This window comes from Theropithecus gelada, chromosome 13 (genome assembly GCF_003255815.1).
Source record: "Theropithecus gelada isolate Dixy chromosome 13, Tgel_1.0, whole genome shotgun sequence".
In the NCBI taxonomy this organism is placed as follows: domain Eukaryota; kingdom Metazoa; phylum Chordata; class Mammalia; order Primates; family Cercopithecidae; genus Theropithecus; species Theropithecus gelada.
In genome coordinates this window covers 65805244-65826925 of record NC_037681.1, presented here as the reverse complement: position 1 = coordinate 65826925, position 21682 = coordinate 65805244, and positions in this window count along the sequence as shown.

Sequence of the window (21682 nt, the reverse complement as noted above, 5' to 3'; positions counted from 1 at the left end):
ACTTTGGGATACTTATCAGACACCCAAGTATCTGGAGCTCAGGAAGAGTCTGGGTCTGGAGTTGTAAATATAGGCATCATCGTTGATCAGATGAGGGCCATGGGACTGGACAGAGTTACTCAGGGAGATGGAGAAGAGGACAGGTCCAAGGACAGCCGTAGGGCTCTCCAACACTTACAAACCTGGAAGAGAAGGCCTCCCCTGAGCTCATCCCTCCTGGTCTCGTGGTTCTGTGGGACTCTCCACCTGGTTTCCTGGCCTCCCCATCCAGGAGCAAGTCTTATATCTTGGTGGCTTAAGGCTCCTGCCCATGGGGACTTTGGAGATCTCACAGATCCAGTCCTTGGCCCAGGTCCTGGTGACCTTCTTATGCTCTAGTCAGAAGCCCTGGGTCCTCTTTATAAGCAGGGTGCCCACATCTGGACCTAGAATCAACAAACTGATGGCTCCAGTGCTGTCTTTCCATGTTATACCTGAACCATAAAGTTGATTATTTTGTGAGAGGAGACATGCCTATTTTGTGACACTTTGATTTTCCCCAATGCCATGTGTTTGGTAATATGGGGCAGGCCACCTAGGAGGAAAGGGACATTGCTGTCCTGACTGGGGAACCAACATTTTGATTTTCAAGATCGTTTTCTCTATGGTTTAAACTTACTCTTGGATCTCTCCAAACACTGGTTGTTGCTGAGTCATTCACTCTGTATTTATTGACAGATACTATGAATCTTGCAAAATATAGTATAAGATATGGTTCCTGCCCTCCAGGAGCTTAGAATCAAGCTAGGCAAATGAAACTTGCTAGCATAAAATGAGGAATAGCATAACTTTACATATTCTTGTTTGGATCTGCCCTAGCACAATGCTTAGCACATAGGGAATTTTCAACAAATGTGAAAGGAACAAGCCCATAGAGGTTCGTCATTGTCCAGTGACCTTTAGCAACCATGAATGCTGCAAGATTCAGGGAGGAGGAGATCAGTAAGGGCTAGTGTGGTTGGAGAAAGTAGAGGGAGATGCAGTTGGAAGCCGTGAGGTCAGGGGTAGCTTTAAAGAAGGGCAGGCTTGGGCCCCAGAGGAAGAAGAGAAGCATTGCAAGTGAGGAAACATGAACGAGTAGAAGATTTAGCCCCCCTCGGGTTGATGGGATCAGCCTGTGAAAAAGATGAGGACATCTGGCAGGGATAGCAGGTACATACTACAGAGGTCCCAAAAGCCAACTTGGTACCTGGAGAGAAGGGCTTTGCCTGCCGAGGCTTTGCCCTTCTGGAGGTTTGAACTCGTAAGGAAAGGAAATTGTGATTTCCTTCAAGCCAGAGTGAGAAGTGGCCCAATGTCTGACAGGCCTTAGCGGGGCAGCATATTTGAAAAGAGAAACAGAGGCAGGGAAGACTCCTCCATCCTGCTGCCACAAGCCCAGCACCTGGGAAGGTCACTGTTGTGAGTACAAGTCCCATAGACCTGTGACCTAAACTGGTAGCTGCCCACTCACCCAAAGCAAAGGAAGCAGCCAAGGCGGCTGCCTTGATACCACTCTTATGACCAGTCATGAAAAGAATTAGTAATAACAAAATATCACCTTACTTTGACAGAATGCTCTAGACTAGAGCTGAAAATGTGTTTCCACCTGCCTTCTATCTCTTAAACTTCACAACAACTCTGTGACGTAAGTATCCGTGTTCTCTCTCAACAGGAGATGTACCATTTCGGACTGGCCCCAGTCGTGCTAATTGGCAAGGCCATAGTAATTGTGTACCCCAGGGCGCTGAGCTATCTACCTGGGGTGATTTTTTTTTCTTTTTTGAGACAGACTCTCACTCTATCGCCCAGGCTGAAGTGCAGTGGCACAATCTTGGCTCACTGCAACCTTCACCTCCTGGGTTCAAGTGATTCTCCTGCCTCAGCCTCCCAAGTAGCTGGGACTACAGGCACCCGCCACCACGCCGGACTAATTTTTTGTATTTTTAGTAGAGACGAGGTTTCACCGTGTTAACCAGGATGCTTTCGATCTCCTGACCTCGTGTTCTGCCCGCCTTGGCCTCCCAAAGTGCTGGGATTACAGGTGTGAATCACCACACCCAGCCCACCAGGGGTGATTTTAGTGCTCCAAGCACCAGCACCTGCTATTGTTAGTCACACAGGAGGAAGACACACTGGAGGAAGGTGTGACCAACTTCAAAGCTGAAAACCAAATGGAAAGTAGAGGGAAGGGATGGATGATTCCTAAGGTTTCTGTGGTGAACATGGATGTGAGTCATTCGGTGTTCCAGGGGCTGGATTTCTTGTCATACAGGCCTGGATCGCAGCTAGCTCTGTCCTTTAGACCTCTGCCCCTGTGACGAGGAAAGGAAATTGCCTTTCAATGACTAATGTGAAAGGAAAATAGAATCTCAGGATCCCAAACTCACTATGTCAAAGGGAAAGTTAAACTTGGGAACTGAGTCATGCAAAAAGCTACCTTCCTTCTGTTCCCAAACAGTTGTAGTTTTACATGTTTACTTCATCTCATGTAGAATGTAGATCTACTGAGCAAGATAGGAATGCATAATTGACTTCCCCACTACTCCGTTCTTCTCACATGTAAAATGTAGCTTCACTGAGCGCCGATCAGAGCCTTACAAGAATGTGACCAACTTGCCTCATTGCCTGCCCTCTCCCCATTTTTTCCCTTCCCTCCTTCTCTTCCTTCTTCCTCTCTCCTCTTTAAATATTGAAGTCCTCAAAACCCTCTTTGGAAAAAGCGCAAGAACACAGATCCTACTGGGACCCGTGTGTCTCTCTCCTGGGGGCGTCCTCAACCTTGGCCAAATAAGCCTCTAAATCAATTGACATCTGCCCCAGTCACTTTTTGGTTGACACAAATAAACTCATGTTTAGGGACCTTGGCTCCAGATCATTTTATTTCCTACCTCACAAGGACAAAATCCCAATTTAAAACAAATGCTCAGTTTACCAAACAGAAAAGGAAAATAGTAGAAGATAAGAAAACAAAACAAAAGTATGCTCTGGGCCATCTTTGTTCTATTATCATATTTTAGGTCTTCTAAATGAAGCATCTTTACATGCAAATCCATTTTTGTGTATTTTGACTGATTGCTGGCAAGGTAGAGAGACATAAATATTTCTGGAAATGGGCATGGTATAAACATGTCATTAGCAGGGCTGCAACTGTGTGTGTGTGTGTGTGTGTGTGTTTGTGTGTGTGTGTGTGTGCATGCGCATGCACATGTGCCTGTGGTTTGAAAAGATGTTTATGGTGAGTTCAGTCAATAGACCCTCCTCTCTTCTCTGTGATCAAGTCTTTAAGGACCTGGGAGCATCAGGCCTGGAGAGGATAGATAGGAAATGTTCTTGGAGCTTAAGGAACATTCCAGATCTTAGGCATTGATTAAGTTAGAAACCCACCATCTGCGCACTTGCTCATAGCCCTTCTGATCATATTTCTTAAAATTTAAATGTCTGAAGCATGTTTAGGTGTCCCCCATGACGCCGATGTTGCTTTAAAAATTCCAGCTGTTGCAGAGCTCTTCTCAAGGATGTTACTAGGCAACTTAGTGACTCCAGGGATAAGGTGTTTCTGACCTCCAATTCCAGCAGAACCCAGGCCTGTAAAAGACACGTAAACAGGCAGTTGTGACTTTTTCTTTTCCTTTTTAAAAATCAGACTCAGTCACTTTGAGGTCCTGCTCCAAGGCAGGAGGATTGAGTGTAAAGATGTTAGCAGCCGAGTTGAGATGGGAGTGTTTTCACGTCTGGGATATATTGCTTTGTCTAACAAGGTGCCCCAGCAGGCTTCCAATTGTGGTCTCCCCAGACCTTCCCAGCTGCACAGGCTGATTGACAGACTGTGGGCAGATGCGGTGCCAGACTCCAATAAAGAGAAGGCCTTGGGAAAATATAAGGCAATTATTGATGGGCAGCAATCCACTAATCAGACAATTTCAAAATTAATCCCATATTCCCTCACTGTATTAGCTTTCTTTCTTGTTTGTATTTATATAGCAAATTCATGACTTCAGTGAAAATTCTTCCCTCCAGCCCAATTATATATCTCTGAGGACATTAAATTAAAAAACAAGAGATATTGAAAGTGGCTTGCAATTAGTTTCTTTAGTTAAAGGTGCTGCGTGCACTTAGCAACTGTGGCGCTCATAACAGGATGCATAATAATAAAAGTAAACACTCGTATTTTTTCCTGGTCTTGACAGGGTGAGGGGTTGGTAAGAATAATATGCCTGGCATTACTCTGGACCAGTGATAATGGGTTAAATAATTGTGATTTGATTTGGGAACTGATTAGATTTACATAAAATCCTACTCAAATGTCTTTACAGGCTCCAAACACCTCAGGATGCTCTGCCCTCCTTCTTGCTGTGGTCCATCCTCCCGCCTTCCCTTGCCTCATTAAGAATGTGGGTTTCTTACAATAAAGTCATTCAGAGAAAACCCGACCAGTTTCTATCACAGGTTTCCCATGCAGGATAACTTTCCAAGCAGTGATATGAAGCTTTTAAATAGACATAAAGAAATTTCGAATATTTTGCCAGTTACTTAGCATGGAAATGAATCTCTTTATTACCATTTCCATCCTCATTTTATCTCCCTTCTCTGCCCCCTGGTTTTTGTAAGGTGTTGTTTCTTTTTGTTTTTGTTTTGTTTTGTTTTGTTTTGTTTTGTTGACCTGAAACAGCTGGAATTCTCTCTTTTTGTTCACTGCAACAATTGCTTCTGCAGAATGCTTTTCGATTGCATAACTTTGCCAGTTAAACTGAGGAAAGTCAAGCATCGCTACAATTTGGAGGAATTATAAGTGGCCAGAAGCTCATTTTGGCCTGAAGACTGTGGCTGTTGAGTCCTGCCTGGTCTTCCAGCCTTGGCAGTCTCTCCCCCTATACCCCCTACAGGTTCGGTATGTTGCCTTCTGCCCTGTGTAGAAGTATATACCAAGAAAAAAAGGCCAAGGCCATTATCTTTGCATCCATTGAATCTGACCAGTTCTGAAGGAGGTCAGCTTCTATTTCAATGAAGTACCGGGGAGTCAAATGAAGAAGAGAGCATTGGGATTTTAGGACCTTTCCCCAACATCTCATAGTTTAAAATTCTGGTATACACTTCTGTATGGATGAGTCCTGTCCTCTGGCAGGAGGAATTGATGCAACTCTGGTTCCACATCAGGACTCAATAACTTCAAGTACCATTTGATTCTCTTCCCATTCTGACCCTGGCCCCAGTTCTACAGACAAACCTTGTTGCTGGTTTGGAAATAGTCAACGATTCAAGCCATTACTCTTCCCTCCTGTGCCTGGGATGACATTTGTAATCAATCATTAAAGTCTTTTCTGGAATCAGTCTTAGAATCTTGTCTTCGATTCCTAGAGTCTTAGGTGAATCAAGTGTTGGGGGCATCCAACCAGTTGAGTTAAGAAGAAAAGGCCAGACTTAAAGAAGCTGAGAAGAGTGAGGAGGGCTTTCCATTCCAGATGTTGAGATGAGGAGTGGGAGAAAAGAAGGCAGAGGAGAGCCAAGGAATAGAGTGGAGAATATACAAAGTGTGTGGTGGAAACCATGAGGACCCCAGTCTTCCCGGAGCAAAAAGGGCAGAGATGAGGTTGCAAGAGCAGGTACCAGAATCTTGTTCAGCCTCGGGCCCCAGGACTCACTGCCTGGTATGTGAGTATGCAACCTGGCCAAGAAAAGTCCCTCATCCAGACCCAGATCTGGGGCTCAATTTTCTGTGCCTGCATCCTTGTTACTGTTGGCCTTCACAGAATACCAGTTTCCTTAAGATGATGGCCCTGTGCCTGAGGCATGGTCACTTGCTGTGACGCTTTCCTGGTGCCACTGTCTGCTTGATTCTTGGGGTATTGCTTGTTCCTGGATGTCCAATCTTTGGATCTATGGGGAGACCCTCCTTGAGACCTTCATTGTCGGACTAGCTCATGCCCATTAACCCATGTCACATTCTGCTAATTCATGCCCATTAACTAACTCATGTCACATTCTGCCGTTACACTTGACATCCCCTCAGAAGCCGCTATAACCCAGCTGATGCGTCTAGTTCCAGGTCCACATCCCTGCTGTCATCCAGGCATGACCATGCAATGAGACAGAACACTTGGGAGGTGAGGAGGAGATAAATGATCCTTTACTGAATTTTCCTATGCTGTGCTAACCCATGGAGGGGAAGTTCAGAAGTATTTCAGAGGAAATGCAGAATATGAACTTTTCCTTCTCTGAAAAGTAAATTGTAAGAAAAGAGAAAGGAGCAAAATGACTAGGGTAGTTTAGAGCTTCAAATCAGTGTCATATAAGAAATACGAAGAGAAGACTCACCAAGTAGGCATGGAGGACGAATAGCAGTCTTAAAACATGGAAGAACCGCCATGTGCAAGAATGAGCAAATGTGTTTCTGAGAAGCCCCAAGAGGTGGAATGAGGCCAATGAATGGAGGTCATAGGTAGTCAGGTTTTGACTTTATCTAAGGAAATAGTTTCTAAAAGCCAGATATTTCTAAAGATAGGATTACTCCAGTAGACAGTGACAACCCTGTTACTGCAGGCGTTCAAGCAAAGGCTGGACAACAGTTTGGCAAGGATGTTACTTTGGAACGTGGGCTTCACATGGAGGCATCAATGACTTCAAGGTCATTTTTAGCCTTGGGAAGACAAGGCCATTATCTTTGCATCTGTTGAATCTGACCAGTTCTGAAAGGGTTAGCTTCTATTTCAACAAAGTACCGGGCACTCAAATGAAGAAGAGAGCGTTGAGGTTTTAGGACCTTTCCCTAACATCTCATAGTTAAAAATTTGGGTATATACTTCTATATATACCTCCCTAGTTCCATTCCTCATGAGGCAACAACCAACTTAGTTGGTCATTAAAGTCTTTCTTGGGCACCCACAGAAACTACATCTACGGCCCATAAATAAGCAGGTGTTTTTTCTTTTTAATGGCTTTTCCACATCGACAACTTGTATCTTGGAGACTAATATGAACTCTCATATCAGTTTCCTACTCAAGAAGTTCCAGGGGCTTCCCACTGCCTGCTAGAGAGGGCCTCCCTCCTTAGCCTGCTGTCCATGGCCTTTGAAATCTGGCTCCCACCTGCTCTTGCAGCCTTATCTCTGTCCTTCTTGCTCCAGGAAGGCTGGGCTCCTCATGGTTCCCTCCACACACTGCATATTCTCCACTCTATTCCTTGGTTCTCCTCTGCCTCCCTTTCTCTCACTCCTCTAACATTTGGAATGGAAAGCACTCCTCACTCTTCTCAGCTTCTTTGCATCTGGACTTTTCCTTTTTTTCTTTTTTGAGATGGAGTTTTGCTCTTTTTGGCCAGGCTGCAGTGCAATGGCGCCATCTCAGCTCATCGCAACCTCTGCCTTCCGGGTCAAGTGACTCTCATGCCTCAGCCTCCTGAGTAGCTGGAATTACAGGTATGCGCCACCAGGCCTGGCGAATTTTGTATTTTTAGTAGAGACAGGGTTTCTTCATGTTGGTCAGGCTGGTGTCGATCTCTTGACCTCGTGATCTGCCTGCCTCGGCCTCCCAAAGTGCTGGGATTACAGGTGTGAGCCACCACACCTGGCCTGGCCTTTTCTTCTTGACCCAGATAGTTAGATGCCCCCAACACCTGATTCATCTTGATGAATCTGATGTAAAAGCCTCTGAACTTCATGAGAAACCTTCTTGCAAATGCAGCAGACTCTGGAAGGTGACAGAAATGAGTGAAAACCGGGACTTCTTTACTGCTCCTTGCTTGAGGTGTTTAGTCACTGTCCAAATCAGCAGGACATACAGAGGGGTACCTGGCAGCTGAATACTGACTTGTGCTGCAGGCCAACTCCTTGCCTGGGTGACACAGGAATTGAGCGACCTGTTTTGCAGGTGCAGAATGTGAAACGTTTTCTCTTTCTTGTGGGACATGCACTTTGGAGGTCCTCAGCTCACAGGGTCAGGAATGCTGCCTTTGTAGTTGAGGCTGAGGGCTAAACTCAGAGATAACTCCGGCCTGTGTTCAGAAGTGGCTCACTGCTGTGATGATTTGAAAGCGCTGTTGAACAAACTGTGTGTCAGTAGGGAAAATAGGGAGTGCTGGGGTTTGAAGGCTTCGGTTCCAATTCCAACTCTTTCACTTGTTAGCTGGGTGATCTTCACCCAGTTGCTTCATATTTGTGGATTTTAGTTTCCACATCTGTAGAATAGTGATGATAATACCCACCTTCATGGGTATTGTAATGATCAAATTGGAAGGGGATTTGCAAATTGTGAAGTGTTAGAGAAAGTTTTATACTGTTTGGGCTGTGACTATAGTTGTTGGTTCATGTCCCAGACAGCAAGTTGATGAAGAAGGCCGCCTGCAGGGGTGGGCACGTGGGTGCCAGGGGAGTGAGTGCTGAGTGTCAACCACTGGGAGCCCAGTGCATTCTTTTTTCTTTTTTTAAAATTGAGGTATAAGTCACACAATGTAAAATGTAAATTTGGTGGGTTTTAATATATTAACTATGTCTTGCAACCATCACCACTATCTAATTCCATTTCCATCACCCCCAAAAGAAACCCCATACCCATTATCAAGCAGACCAGGGGCAAGCATTCACCTGACCTCCACCCCATCCCCAACCCAAGGCGATTCTCCTATATCTCCCCAGCTTAAGGAGGAATGGGTAGCCATAGCAACCACTAATCTACTTTCTGTCTCTGTGGACTTGTTCCAGACATTTCATGTAAATGAAATCATACAACCTATGGTCTTTTGTGTCTGGCCTCTTTTACTTAGTATAATGCTTTTAAGGTTCATCCATGTTATAGCACATATTAGAATTGCATTCCTTTTCATGACTGAATAATATTCCATTGTGTAAATATACTTCATTTTGTTTTTCTGTTCACCAGCTGACAGACATTTGGGTTGTTGTTACTTTTTGATTATTGTGAATAATGCTGCTATGAACATGGGTGAACAAGAATCTGTTTGAGTCTCTATTTTTCATTCTTTGGAGCATAAACTGCTGTGGTCTGATTGTTTGTGTTCCTCAAAAATCATATTGAAACCTGGTCCCCACTGTGGTGGTATTAAGAGCTAGAACTTTTAGAGAGTGATTAGGTTATGAGGGGTCCACAATCATGAATGGGATCATTGCCCTTATAAAAAAGGCTCGAGGGAGCTCCCTTGCTCCTTCTGCCATGTGAGGACACATAGAAGGATCCATCTACGAGAAATAGGCCCTCGTCAGATATTGAATCTGCTGGTGCTTTAATCTTGGACTTCCCAGCCTCTAGAACTGTGAGCAATAAATGTCTACGGTTTATAAATTACCCATTCTAAGGTATTTTTGTCTTATAGCAGCCTGAACAAACTAAGACATAGTTAGGAGTGGAATTGCTGGATATATGGTAATTCTATGCTGAATTTTTTAAAGAACCACCCAATCATTTTCCACACAGGCTGCATCATTGATTGTACCCACCATCAATGTATGAGAGTTCCAATTTCTCAACATCCTCTCCAACATTCTTATTTTCCGGTTTTCTTTATTATAGCTGGCCTGGTGGGTAAGAAGTAGTATCTCCTTGTGGTTTTAATTTTTATTTCCCAAATGAAGAAGCCTAATATATTCTTAACAGGACTGAGCAGTCTATAAAACAAGATAACTTAAAAGTTTCCCAGAGACCTTCCTATAGCAATAGCTGCTCTGAGATTTACTTGTCACTTCCACCCCTACTGCTACCACCTCTGCTCCAAGTAGCCAACACTAAAGGAGCTTCTCTGTGCCAAAGACTGTGCTACATACAGGTTTTAAGGGCAACAGCCCTAATTATAGGTATTATTATTGTCCCATTTTGCAGCCATGGAAACTGAGGCTTAGAGATGTTAAACACCTTGCCCAAGGTCATACAGCCGAATGGTGAGGCTGCTAGGATTTAATTCCAGGACTGTCTAATTCTCAAGCCAAGCTCTTAACCACAATGCCATCGTGTTTTCTGCTAGAGAAGGAAGCCATCAAACTGACTCTCCACTTTTTCAAGATTCAACAAATGCTTCCTGAGTGCCCACCGTGTGCCAAAATCTGTGCTGGGCTCTATGGCCATGAATGAAGCAGCTCGATGGGGCAGCTTACAGTCTGCAGAGCTCTGAGTTTGCCAGTAGTTTTTGTAGAGTGAAGAAATGAGTTTTATAATTTTTATTTGATTTAGCCCTCAAGTTGTTAACACCTCCAGTGCAGGGGCTGGGGAGAAGGTTGTCTATAAATATTAGCTCCCAAAGTAAAAATGGCTCTTTCATCTTGGCAGACCTAATTAAGCTGTTGATTACAGAAGGATCAACACCTCCGTCTGTAACAAAAGACACTGTCTGTCAGCAGGACGTTCTGTCAGGGCAATTTATCCTGCAATTTAGAACACTTGGGAGGACAGAACCCAGGCAACTCAGGGTGTCAAAATGGATAAGGTCTTACTTCACATAGCTTCCCCACCACAGACACACAGACACACCCCACACAGCCCCTGGGAGATTGGAAACCTTGCAGCCCAGTCACCTGGGAGGTATTTAACATCTCTTTAACAGAAATAGAAGCTTCAAGCAATAGACAAATTTACTGACAAATTTGTACCAATTACAGGGCACAAATGGAGCCTGGCAGCTCTGGAATATCTGCCTCTGTTTAGAGGACTCCAGCCAGGACAGCAGTGGTGCCTGGGAAGAAGAGGACATTGGAATCTGGCCAGTCCCAGGCTTCACCAGCTACTTCCCTCCAGCAGCACTGGTTGCCCCCCTGGGGCATGCAGCTGTGGCAGTCCTCTCCTGGGAGCAGTTATTGGACACTGACTTTCCTTAAGTCTCTATTGCAAAGAATGTGCTTTTTCTATGGAGACTCAGGGAGTCTACCTTGGGATGATAGGCAGGAATGAGAAATACCTTCTTGCAAGAAAGCCTGTCCCCCTCAAGGTGAAGGTCTGCCTGGAGAGCCGGCAGGAAGCACTCACCCAGCCCCCACCCCATCCCCACCCCAAGGCCATTCACAGCAACCGCAGGGAAGTGAGGGAGTCACAGCTTCATTAAATCACCTCCCTGCGACCCACAGGGTGTGATAAACAGAGTGTGTGTGTATGTGTGTGTGTTGAGGGCAATTTTCTCCATAGGAAATGGGGATGGCCATTCTAAACTTACTGTAATAATAGTTGGCATTTATTTACTATGTGCCAGGCGCTGTTCTAAGCACTTTACATATATCAACTCATTTAATCCTCACAATGACCCTATGAAGTAGGTATTATAATACTAACCCCAAGTCACAGATGAACAGACTGAGGCACAGCTGACAAGGGAGGCTGTCCTCAACCACTGTGCTCCTGTCTGTGGACTGTGGGCTCTAGTCTGAACATTTACCAGTGATGCGAGTGACCCATAGGAGTCAAATTCCCTTTATCAGCACAGACAGTCAAGACGATGTGAGAAGGAAAGACACTGATGGGGAGAATTCTCATAAGGGAAAAGGATTACGGAAGTGGATAAGTTCATTCAATCAGTCAATTCATTTTTATTGAGCAACTGCTCTGCGCCAGTTACAGTCTCTGAGTTCACCAAGCAGAACAAATCAACAAAGAAATGTAAAAATTGCAGGTGGTGATCAGTCCCATGGAGGTAGCAAAGGGGACCAAGATAGAGAATGACCCGGCTGGAGGGAGAAACCCACGTTAGAGAGAGCAGTGGGGAATGGCTCTCTTAGGTGACATGGAAGCAGGGGCTAGCATGAGCCACGTGGGGAGCAGTGGGAAGGGCTTCCCAGGGAGGGCTGTCATTGCAAAGCTGCTGGGGGAAACAGGCTTGGTGGACTCAGAACCTGAAAGACCAGGATGGCCAGCCCACTGTGCGTAGGGGAAGGGTTGCATGGTGAGGCCAGAGAGTGGGGGCACACAGAGCAAGGGGTTGGTTGGGAGGAACTTTTGATTTGGTTCTGAGAGCAATAAAAATCTATTGAAGGAGAAGCTCGAAAGCTGCCCAGAGGAGAGTGACATAAAAGGACCTTGGCCTTTGTGAGGAGAATGACTGGAGGGGAAAGGAGCAGGCAAGGCCAGGTAGGCAGGAGGCTGCCGCAGCAGGATTCCTGGGGCCACAGGGTGCTGAAGAAGACGCTAGGGCCTGGGAGCAGCAAAGGAGAGACTGAGCCACTCCTGAAGATGTGGCAGCTGCTGGGCGAGGCGGTGTTTCCTCTAAAAGGACAACATCTCCAACATGGACAGTGGACAAAAGGCCTGGAGTTGCCTCGCAGTTACTAGCAGACTCCGATGCCATTCCCCTGGGGGATGGAGAAGGGAGAGTGGCGCGTGATGGCGGCTTCAGGAAAGCCCAGAACTCTGGTGCCTGGGGGAGAAAGGGACATCAGAACCTGGGCAGGAAGTGACCGGAAGGGCCAGGAGGGTGCCATTCCCTCCACAGACATACTCTGAGCCCCGAGCATGCTGCTGGCTCTTGGGCAGCAGGAGAGGGCTTCATGGCTGTGACCTTGGAGGTGAGCCTGGAAGGCTGAATAGGGATCTGTGGGTGGAAGACAGGGAGGAGGCCTTCCGGGAGGAGGCCTTACAGGCGGAGCCCTGTGGAGTTGAGCTCTGCTTTTCAGAGCCCAGGAGATAGTCGCTGTGGCTGCAAGCCCCAGGACTGGGAGGAAGGAGGCCAGGCTGTGGACAGATTGTCAAAGGCTGGAGGGGGGAGTTTTCCCCCAACAGAGCCCTGAGCCAGGCCACCCACCGTGAACGGTCACACAAATGGGACGGGATCTCAGCCTGGCCTCTTGGTGTGTCAAGTCCGTGCCTTCCCTGACCACATGCCCAGGGCAGATCGCTCCGCACCCGCCCCCACAGCCTGCCGGTGGCCACCTCACGCGCTATGCGTCCAGGAAGAGATCCGTCGCAGCGGATCTAAATGTTAATAAAAACTAAATCCCTGAGCAGTCACTGAAATTAGTCCGGGTATGATTGAAATGCTAAGGCAGGTCTTGTTATTTTTATGAAGCCGTGAATAATATAAGTATCCAATTGATAAAATGTTATTAAAGCTGACAGCCCTTAAGTGATCTAAGTGGTAAATATTGAAATGAGGTCTCTGCAACACCGTGCCTGGGCCTGCGGCGGTAATAAGCATTGAACAATGATTCTGGGGGCTCTGGGGGTCTGCAGAGCTTGGGGGAAGCCAAAACACTCTTCCTCCTAAATAATTAAAGCAGGATTCCAGGGACGGATCGCAGGTCCTTGTAGTGGTTTGTTAATGTCCAAAGGAGCTGGCTTCAGGCAAAACCTCTGCTGGGCTATCCCTCCCCAACCTGGGGTGGGCAGGCAGTGGAGGGGGCTGGCTCCGCTCCCCACGGCCCCCAAGGAGCCTGCACCGAGCAAGCTGCATATTTCAGCCTTTATTTATAATATAAACAGACTGGTACAGCCTGAGGGCAGCTAATAGTTGATGAGCAGTGGGGGGCTCCACGTGGGTTAGAGATTTTATTAGCACTGCCTTGGAAAAAAGTCACCATGGAGAGAAATTTAAAATGTGGTGTCTTCCTGATAATTAGATCATTGAAGATGCTGCAGGGAGCATCTTTCTTTACCCAGCACTTAGAAAAAGAAGCCAGAGGCTCTCCAAATGCTTTCATCTAGCTCATCCTTCGCTATGGCTGGGGTGCTGGGGTGACTTGACCCTCCCTGAGTTTGGCCAGGTGATGAGTGAAATTGTGCTCAGTCCCTTCTAGGGCTTAGGGAGTGTGGCCAGAGAAAGTACACTTGAAGCTGATCTGTGGGAGACAAGGAGGTGGGGATATGGCTAGAGCCCCTTGTGACTCCTACAATGACAGAAGGGCCAGCAGAGGTGACTGAGTCACAGACTTTGGTCCCAGCTCAGCTGTCTCAGGCACCTTCCAGAACCTGTCTTTAAGGAGTGTGGAGAAAGGGAAAGGAGGCCTCTCTGGTCCTGGGAGCCCTGCTGGGGGTGTGGTGATAGTACCTGGATATCAGGGTTTGGGGCTGGATGGCAAGATCCCATGCTTTAATCCATGCTTCATAATTCCAGGACATACATGCCAAGAGCCTGGGGCCTTTATGTTGAAAATGTCTCCTTGGCCCAGTGACCCAGAGTTGAGGAGACTGACCCAGGTCTGCAGTGTCTCCTGGGTGGCACCAAGCTGCCTGATATGGTTTGGCTCTGTGTCACCACCCAAATCTCATCTCAAATTGTAATCCCCATAATCTCCACATGTTGAAGGAAGGACCTCATGGAAAGTGACTGGATCATGGGGCCGTTTCCCCCATGCTGCTCTTGTGATAGTGAGGGAGTTCTCATGAGATCTGATAGTTTTATAAATGGCAGATCCCCCCTGGGCTTAACACACTCACTCTCACCTGCTGCCATATAAGATGTGCCTGTTCTCCTTCTGCCATGATTGTAAGTTTCCTGAGGCCTCCCCAGCCATGTGGAATTGCAATCAATTACGCCTCTTTTCTTTAAACATTACCCAGTCTTGGGCAGCTCTTTATAGCAGTGTGAGAACAGACTAATACACTACCCTTTTTGGAACAACATTCTTGAGGATAGAGTGAGGACAGATGAGTCCATTTATTCACCAAGGTCCTCCAGGCTTCTAGGTGAAAACTGGCAGAAGCCATCATGGCACAAGAATTGTTTACATAATGATTTTCACTTCTAAGATTACTTACTTTTTTCAGAATCTATTTTATAGGTAAGGAAACCAAGGCTCAGAGAAGTTAAGTAACGTTAAGTAACGTGTCCAAGTGATACAGCAACATGGAGTCCTTGCTCTAAAAACCCATACTGCTGACTTTAGGCACAGGGAAGAAATGATTTTAAAACATTAAAGCTCCTGTCTCCAGTCCTGATTTTGTCCTTCATTTCCAACAGACGGCTGCTTTTGTAGCATCTTCAGGGTCTTACCCTAAACAAGTTGGGGTGGGCTCTCTCAAGCAATTCTGTGGGCTGACTTTGCTTTCTGCAAAGCCTCGGAGGAGAAGCTCTGTTGGGAGCTGGCTGTGTCCTGCCCATCTCCCATCACAGTCCTGCCCCACCCCTCCTCTGTGTTCTCTGTGTGCTGCTCACAGCTGCCATTTCCAACTTCCATGAAGATAGAAATTGCTCCTTCCCCAGCCTTGGCTCTCCAACTCCAGACAACGAAATGCCATTGCACGTATCAATCAGCAGTAACACCTCTTTACATCAGCCCAGGTCTTTCAGACTCATCGTCACACTTAGGCTCACTACAGCCCTGTGAGTGGGCAGGGCAGGTTTCCCCAGGTTGCAGTTGGGGAAACTGAGGTTTAGAGCAATGGATGTGAACTTAACCTTGTTAATCACAGTCTCCTGGTGCAAAAATGTCCTTTCTGCCCTGACACCCTGATGGCCGATGCTGCTGGAGGTAAAAGGCAGCCTGGACTCTTGCTGAGTAGGCAGTGGACCGCAGAAAGCCAGATTATCTCTGCGGGAGATGAGCATTCTGCTGTGGGTAATCTATCTCATGGAGTGGGACTTGCCTTACCAGCCATTTTCAACATCTGAAAGGAAAGATCATGGAATATTTTTAAGGAACAGATGGAAGAGCCCTTGGGGATAGGCAGTGACTTTGAGTGTAGCTCAGGAATAGGGAGCAGTCGGCAAATACACTAAGGAATATTTAAACTTGTGCAAGCTTCAAGCAGCCCATTTGTGTGTCTCAGCGCCTCTTTGGGCCTCTGTAAATAGCAAATCGATGGAGCGTCAGACTGTTTTCATAGCTGTCCCGCACACTGGGAATATTAGATGAAGCAAACCTTTTATTTAGTTCCTGACAGGTAATTAAATTTGCCTCTGCATTGGTTTGTGATCCAGCCAAGGAGCCAGGAGTAGCATTCTGAATGGCTGCAGCTATTTGCTGGAATATTACAACTTAATTTTGCCTCTCAAGTTGTAAGTAGAGATCTTGATTCCGTGGAAAGTTTGACTCAGGCTTGGGGCTCCAGGTTGGAGATTTCATTTTTTCCAGCAGGAGTTTGCTCTCCACCTCAAACATGTGAGAGCCCCGTTTCCACATTTTTTCCAGAGTGGCAAACTGTGGGAAAAACTGAAAGTTACAAAGTAAAGAAAAACAGCGATTGGCAATAGCAAGGGAAGGAATCCGATGCCATCCAAAAGACCTGTTTCTTTGGGAATCAGGGTTTATTTCAGTAACAGAAAGTAGTTTTGGATTCTGTGTTCATTGCAAATGCCAAAAAGAGCTACCATGGCTCTGAGAGTTTTTACAAAGAGCTTGTGAGATTAGGGAATGCAGGAGGGGCCTGATAGATGTAGCTTTCCTTGAAGTCCAAACTCAGTCTTGGGGATAGTTCTCCATAACCCACCCTAAGCACTTCCCCATGCACCATGCCTGGAAGGGTGGCGCAGCAGCCTTGAGCAACTGAGCAGCTCCTCAGCTCCTCTCCTTCCTGGTATGGGGGGCCAACCTTGCTCCTTGTTCAGCGAATGCCTGGTTTGAAGGATGGAAGAGAGGAGCTACCAGGCTGTGACACCAAAGTAGAATCACAGAAACCTCCTCGTTGAAAGGGACATTGAAGATCTTCAGATATTACCCTCTGCCCTATTCCATGATCCTATCTACAGCCTCACAGCAAGGGCTTGTCCACACTATGTCTGAATACCTCCAGTGACGAGAAATGCACTACCCACCAAGGCAGTCTTTGTATCTCTACATAGCCTTGTTCTTCCCTTTACAACCTGAGGTGGGTCTCCCTTTAGCTTCTTCCCTGTGGTCCTTCCTTGGAACCATATGGAAAAGCTTGATTGCTCTTCCACCTGGCACATGCTCAATAACTGCTGGGGCCTTTTGCAGCTCACCCCCAAGCACGATGTGGTTTGGCAGTCTGGTTCTGCTGCCCGGAGTTTTCTGATGCATTAGTAATACCACTATTAAGTTTCTCAGAACAGGAGTGGAGCCCATTGCAGCACTCCTTCCTGCCCCCACAATGGCATGCACTCTGTGCTCACACAGGGAAAGGCTCTGAAAGCCATAGGCAGAGGCAGCTCGGTCTTTCTTTTCCCAAACCAGTGCAGGTGGAGGATCCTGGAGTTTCAGGAAGCATTCCCTCAGGAGCAAACAGAGCCTGCAGTTCTGGGCTGAGTGGACAGGGATGGGGAGATGGCCTGACACTGTACTTGCTATTCATGTAATGGTGCCTCCGGAATCCTGAGCTCTAGCCTCAGGGCTGAGTTGGGCTAGGGTGGGTCATGGAAGACTATCCCCAAGATTGAGTTTGGACTTCAGGGTGGGCTGTTTGGGGGTTTTCCTGGTCCAGTCTTCTGCTCCAGAAAAGAAATCCTGAGCTTCCGGTTATCAACCAACCAGGAAAGCTCACGTGACTTTAAGAACTATGCCACTAACATACTTGGATTCACAAAACTATAGTCAGAAAGTTTTGAGAATTTGGAGTCAGAAGTCTTAGGTTTAAATCCAAGTTCATTCCATCACTTACTATGTGACCTTGGTGTGTCTTACAACTCTCTGATTCTTTTTCCTTTTTGAGTCTTAATTCCTCAACTATAAATTGGGTCTAATAATATCTACATGCTACATTCTTCAGGGGTATCCTAAAGAATGGATGATCTCACATTGGAAAAGTACTTAGCACAGTGCTACACATCACTGATAGGTCCTTATTATTCTCTTTCAGTTTTCTTAGTTCTCTTTCAGTTTTCTCTTTCCCTTAGTTCTCTTTCAGTTTTCTCATCTTTCTTGGTGATGATAATGCTTATTTGGCAGGATTTTCAGGATCAAGTGAGATTATCTATAAATCACAAAGTGATATATGATGTTTATACTTACCATTATTATTATTCAGAGAGGAACATATTAAGTGATCTTGCCAGAGATCAGAAATATTGGCTGGGCTATCTTTCCACCCTGGTGCCAGGCCGAAGGCCAAGGGCTGTTCATCTTACTCCGGAGGCAAATGAGGGAGACATCACCAGGCAATGTTAGGGTGTCCTGGAGGGAACAGAGGCGGCTATGGCTATAAAGTGTTCTGTTCATATATTTATTCTGAATACATTTACTGAGGGCATCTAAAATGCTGCGTGGAGTGATGTTGTCTGTGGACCTTGCAACAAAGTTTTTGGGTACCGAGAAAGTAGATTTGCCGCAGAAAGTGGTTTGCGTGCAGGTGTGCATTTAAGTTCTACAAATTAGGTCTTCATCTCACCATGACCTAGGGAAAAGACATTTCTCCTTTAATGTTTGAATTTTAGAAGAAAGAAAGGAAGAGAGGAAGGAAGGAAGAAAGGGAGAAAGGGATGAGGAGGAGGAGGGAAGGAAGGAAGGAAGGAAGGAAGGAAGGAAGGAAGGAAGGAAGGAAGGAAGGAAGGAAGGAAGGAAGGAAGGAAGGAAGGATGGATTAGAAGGTCTCAAAGAAATTATTCAAGCACTGATGGATTCTCAAGGAGTTAAAGCATGACTGTTGTCAGGTCTCAAGTATATCTGGAGAACTCTGTCCTGTGGGTTGTAAGGGCTTTGAGGGCCAGTGAGTGTGGGGCCAGGGGTCTTTGTGGACTCTTGCAATGGGAGTGCTTCATTTGGGTTGACAGTCTGTGACTCTCTACAGGCAAAACTGACAGGTGCTGCCATTTTTCCAGGGCTGGAGCTGCTTGGGCTGCTTATTGCATTTGCAGATTTGCCAGCAAATGTATGCGTTTTACAAATGGAGTGAACGCCTTATGTTTCTGATTGATGGGCCATCAGTTGCACAGTTGTTGGGCAGTGATTGATTTTCCAACCCAGCTGCTCCAGCTGTGCTGCAGATGCGCCTTGTCTGAAGTCAGAGGGCTAGTGTTGTAAGCCATGGAGAAGATCCTAATTGGAGTGATCCCTGAGAAATTGGCCATTGTGATGGCTAACAGCCATTAATTTTGGGCTTTGCTTGGGGTGCTAAACTACAAGCTCTCCCTTGGTAATTGCCATTCCCAATTGGATCAGTGCCATTTTGAAACTTACGATGACGCAGATGGGGCCAACAGAAGCTTATTCTTGCACAGTCTGCTGAACCAAAACTCAATTTTTGAAACATCTTGTTTTGAAATTCCAAGTTAACACATGCTCATTTTAAAGTTCTCAAAATATATAGAAAGGTAGAATAAAGACAGTGAAAGTCAACCACATTCTCACCATCTATAGATAATCATGGTTACTATTTTGATGTGTTTTATTTTGGTTATTTTATTCTACATGAGTATAACTTACATGTGTTTTTTCAGACTTGGATTCATACTTTAAATATAATGCCATACTTTTAATTTTTTAAATTATAATTGGGAACACAACATATGCCTTTAAACGAAAACTAAAATTGCTGAGCACACAGATAATGTAAGCTTGATTGCAGCTGGAGAGAGAATGAACAGTAACATGAGGAGGGGATAAGCCAGGAGACCTGGCTTACAAACAGTCTTGCCCTGGCATTAACTTATGCTGGGTGCCTAATCTGTAAAATAGAGACACGAATACCTGCCTCACTTTCTCAAGGGGTTATGAAGTGCCATCCCGTGCAACACATCAGAGTCAAGCATGTAATAAAGGGAAAATATTATCATTATCACTTAAGAAAGGAAAATGTTCCCAGCATGTGAATTGCACCCATTTGTTTAGAGTCTGGCTAATTAGAAATGATCCTGTGTCATGGGAGTAGACCAGGTGGGCAGCACATGATCAGCTCTTCCTCTGGGTTTTTACTGTAGAGGAAACATGGGATAAGAGAACCTGTTCTGCCTGTGGGGAGGGTTTGGGCCAGGCCTCTTCAAGCGCCAGCATCTGCCATTTAGTATCCTTAAAAGGGTTAACAAAGGATTTCTTTTAAACACGTTGATGGATAAGTTTTTGCTGCTCGTTACGGCCCTTCTCTACTTGGTCCTGAGGAGTGACTTTCCGGCAGTATTCTCTGCCATGCCTGTTCAGAGCACTGGCTTCGCACTGTGGGCAGGTTCAAAGGCAACCCGGTTCAAAGGCTGCCCTGAGGCTTAGAGGGATGGTTGACCACGGCAATACATCATGGTGGTGCCTCCTGGCAGGGCTGTTGCACGGAGGCTCAAAGGGTTCCTTTGCCTTGGGGGTCCGGGTCAGGCAGTGGAGTGGCCACGCTGGCTGCTGATTCCTCCTGCCAAGGGGCTCCTTTAAGATTAATTCAAGTTAGTCTCTCTGTGGCCAATAAACCCACCCAGCAGCCAGGCCAGCACTGGCCCCTTCTGACCTGTGTATGACTGGTGGCGACCTAACCTTAGTGTCATATTGAAAAGAGACCCCCCAAAAAATCAACTTTTGTGCTTTTTGAGTTCTAAAACTTTTTATTCCAGGAGAGGAAGTTAAACTCACAAGAGCTCTCTCTTGAATGTCTAGGTTCTGGCTCCTGGACCACTCCATGTGGGGTTTGATGTTTGCTGAATAAAATCCTCATAGCCACTAGTGTAGGGGTCCTTGAGCTGGCCCGTACATGAGAACCACCTGAGGTTCTATCCCAGACCAATTAGATCAGAACCTCTGGGGGCAGAGCCCAGGCCAAGGTATTTTTAAAAAGCTCCTCAGATGATTCCAATGTGCTGCTAAGGTTCCAGACCATTGAAGGGGGTAGGGTGGCTTCAGAGAATGCCGCACAATGCCCTCATTGCCAAAGTGACAAGACTGAGCCCAGGGGAGGTGAAGTAACGTGTTCACTAGAAAGCACAGCTAGACGGAGGCGCGCTGACCTCTGGAGTCCCAGTCTCTGAGGTGGGCCACCTTTGGAAGTGTTCTGTTGGTCCTGGGTATGAGCTGAACTAGTGACTCTTATCCGCAGAGCAGCAGCTATAAAAACAAAGGGCAAGCGCGCTCCAGGAAGTCTTTTAATTCTATGAAGACTGTTGTGGTGTTTTCTCTCCTCTCTGGTGCTGTGGCTGAGCAAGGTGTCACCAGTGACCCGGGGAAGGACCCATGACACACTTAGAGGATTAGAGGAGACATGGGGGAGGGGGCAGTGGTCCTGATGACCGGCAGGACGAGGGGCTGGACAGCACAAAGCTGGGAGTGAGAACACCCACTCTTTCTTCTCTTTCTGCTGTGGCTTTGCCATGTTTCCAGCCTCCTCTAGGCTTCCTTTTCCCAACTGCAAAAATAAGTCTTCGTTTACAGAATCTTAGGTTTACAAGGTACTTCCGGAAGACTTGTCCGCTGGCCCTTACAGCAGTGCTGTGAGGCAGAGGGAACAGGAAGCTTCATCTCCATCTTATAGATGTAGCACCAACGTTGAGAAGCTTCACAGGCCTCACCATAGGGTGAGAACATCTCAGAGCCCACTCCCATCCCATCCTCTAGCATTTTCTAGAAGTTTCCAAGACGTCATGTGAGTTCTTAAACCAGTCTGTTGGTTTCAGACTCCAGGCACAACTCACCTATCCTTCCTGCCCAGCTTCTGGGACACAAGTCCTCACCCCTGCCCTTTGGCCCTCCCACCTCCCCTGCAGTGTCAGTGCTGGGTGAGGGTCACTCGCCAGATGGTCTCAGGGTGCTGAACTCCTTCTTCCCCCAAATCAGTGCTGCTCTTGGCCAGCCTGGCCTTGAGAGCTTTGCTTGGCCAGCGCCTCCTGTGAATTCTCCTAGCTTCTGCTACTGACCCCACTAGCCACCCAAGTCTCAGCAGT